This window comes from Chiloscyllium punctatum, chromosome 31 (genome assembly GCF_047496795.1).
Source record: "Chiloscyllium punctatum isolate Juve2018m chromosome 31, sChiPun1.3, whole genome shotgun sequence".
Classification (NCBI taxonomy): Eukaryota; Metazoa; Chordata; class Chondrichthyes; order Orectolobiformes; family Hemiscylliidae; genus Chiloscyllium; species Chiloscyllium punctatum.
The window spans coordinates 39,340,533-39,343,680 of NC_092769.1; the positions used below are offsets into that span (position 1 = coordinate 39,340,533).

Sequence of the window (3,148 nt, forward strand, 5' to 3'; positions counted from 1 at the left end):
CCAAACCTCAAATACTCTGGAAAACTTCCATTCTGTTTTTCTTGGTTTAGTTTCGAATTTTCCAAAACACAAATAAATAAAACTCCATCCCCACTAAATGCCGTCAGCATCGTCTCCAATGTCTTAGCAGCCCAGTAAACGCTGACAGTGTCCTCTCTGATAGAATCTCCGATTCCCTCCAATGCAGAAAGTACAGTTCAGACAATCGAGTCTGTAGGGAGACTCTGAACAGCATCTCAACCAGACCTAGCTCTCGTCTCTATCCCCGCAGGCCTCTGGCTTGTGATTTCAACTAAACCTGCTGGAATAAAACCTGGCATCGTGTGACTGCTGACCTTATTACCGCGTTACCCATGGCTAATTCACTTAACTTACTGAATTCACTCCCTGGACACATCAGCGCAATTTAACATGGCAAATTCACCTGACCTATAGAGTTAAGAGCAGTGCGAACCACTGAACAAATGTACCATCACATTGAACACTATCTGTATCATTTACACACTGGCAACTCCGCCCAGTGAAAGCAAGCTGCGCCCACCAACCCGAATTCAATGCATCCAAAAGCGGTTCTCCGCTGTACAACCTCAGTAGTTCTGCTGGAAATGTCTCTGCGCTCAGATCTGAATGAGTTTATTCTGTTTTCTTCCTCAGATTCCTGCTTTAAATAAACATATCAGTCAGGAACGACTCTATATAATGGTTTTCATTGCAAAACAAACACAATGTGCTGAAGTTACGTGTTTGCACTTTCACTGACACTGTCTCACCGGGAGCTGCAGTCCTTCCCCACTCTGATTCAGACAGCACAGTCCTTCCTGTGACATGTCCCATCGAGAATGGAAGGCCAGCCATTAATAACCTTCACTGGGGAACAGAGCGACAGGTTTAAAACATTTACGATGCCCCCAGCGGGGGATTGAACCCTGTGACAGGCGGGACACTAACCACGATACTGTGGAGGACAACAACATCGAAGGAGACCGTTCAGCCTGTTGTGGCCGCACTTGTCAAACACAACTGCTTAACGACCTGAATCAAGTTCCATCGTTTAGCCTATAATCTTACATGTTTTGGCATCGCAAATTAACATCTCAATTTTTTTTAAGGTGAGAATGATTTCCGCCTCTCTGACCCTTTCCGCAAATCTACTCTAACCTTTCTGCCTTTTCCCGAAATCTCTTGGCCCCAGTGTTCCATCCCTCCATCAATAACAAAGGCTTCTTTCAGTCTATCCCATCCATATCCCTCAGCATTTAGTACATCTCAGTCATGTCTTCTCCAATCTCCTCCGCTCGGCGACAAACAACCCCAGTCTGTCCAATCTCTCCTCACAACTGAAACTTTTCAGCCCAGACAATATCCCAGTGAATCTCTACTGCAACGTTCCCAGTGCGATCACATCCATGCAGTACTCTGAATTGCAGAACTGCACACAGTAATCTAGCTAGGGCCGAATGAACTATTTTTTCCTGTTCTGTTACAGTATGAGGGCGTCGCTGTCTCGGCAGTATTGATTGCTATCCCTAATTGCACAGCGGGCAGTTGAGACTCAACCATATTGTAGTGAGTGTGGAGTGACATGGAGGCCCGAGCAGGTAAGAATGACAGTTTCATTCCTTAAATGGCGTCAGATGGATTTGTTTTTTCTCAACAATTGAACATGGATATATAGGAGTTATAAGATTCGTAATTCCGGATATTTATTGAATCCCAATTCTACCACCGAGCATGGTCGGAGTCAAACCCAGGTCCCAGGTGTCTGAATTAATAGTTCAGTGTTCAGTGGTAATAGCGCTTGGCCATTGCAGAAAAGCAGTGAAACTGATCTTATCCAATTAAGTCGCTTTTCCCCGATACTGTTTTGTGCCAATTTTCTGAGCTTGACCCCCCGCAATAATATCTGGTCCACATCAGTAAAAGCTGCTACATGAGCATTGAACTCACAACAGTGGTAACCAAATGGATCAAATGGTCTGCAGGTCCCGATGGTGGGGTTGGAGCACGTTCACCCAGCAACAGTGACTGCAGCCATACAGACTGATCGGTATCAACGTGAGAGTCTGTATTAGATTCTGCAGTGCCTTAATGAAATAGGAAATGACTCCTCAAACACATGATGAAAGAGCTGCGCTCCGAAAGCTAGTGCTTCCATTAAACCTGTAAGACCATAACCTGGTTTTGGGTCATTTTTAACTTTGTACTCCACAGTCCAACACCAGCATCTCCAAATTAATGAAATGGGTATGGGATGGAAAGTTCGGTTCGTGATCGTAGGAGGGAAGAAATCTCTGAGAACGGGTGGATTTGAATTCTGACATATGAAACACAGAGATGTGAGCGAGCAGAGCTTGAAGGAAAAAAAACAATCACCTTGGAGAAAATCAAAACTTTAAAACAACTGATTCCTTTGTGTTTCACAAAAGACTGGGACACACAGAGCTGTTACTGCCGTGACTCGGATTCGAACCGAGGTTGCTGCGGCCACAACGCAGAGTACTAACCACTATACGATCACGGCAACCCACAGACGAACACACAGAGCTCACGCAATAAGTACAATATCATAAGAAATGTTAGGCAGAGCACCAAATCCACAATATCAGTGCTTAGCGAACAGTGGCAGATATGTGGGAACTCAGAATGGGCTGACCGTTTAATATCGGTTCACCCAGTGGCTGTGGTGATTCCATCATTAATGTGTTGAAGGCTGAGATAAATAGATTTCTCCAAAACATCAAAGACTCCGGGGACATCAATGTGGACTTCAACAGTTTCCTCATTTCCCCTTCCCCCACCTCACCCCATTTCCAAACTTCCAGCTCAGCACTGTCCCCATGACTTGTCCTGACTTGTCCTACCTGCCTATCATCTATTCCACCTATCCATTCCACCCTTCCCCCCGACCTATCACCTTCATCCCCTCCCCCACTTAACTATTGTACTCTATGCTACTTTCTCCCCACCCCCTCCCTCCTCTCACTGATCTCTCCACCCTTCAGGCTCTCTGCCTGAATTCTTGATGACGAGCTTTTGCCCGAAACGTCGATTTTACTGCTCCTCGGATGCTGCCTGAACTGCTGTGCTCTTCCAGCACCACTAATCCAGAATCTAATTTCCAGCATCTGCAGTCATTGTTTTTACCAAG

The 3,148-nt window shown here is 45.5% G+C and overlaps 1 non-coding gene across 1 annotated transcript; it reads right to left on the reverse strand.

Moving 5' to 3' along the window:
• Window positions 1–2,449: 2,449 nt before the first annotated feature.
• Window positions 2,450–2,521, reverse strand: trnah-gug (transfer RNA histidin (anticodon GUG)). Its single transcript has one exon. It is a non-coding gene; the product is annotated as a tRNA-His (tRNA).
• Window positions 2,522–3,148: the final 627 nt, after the last annotated feature.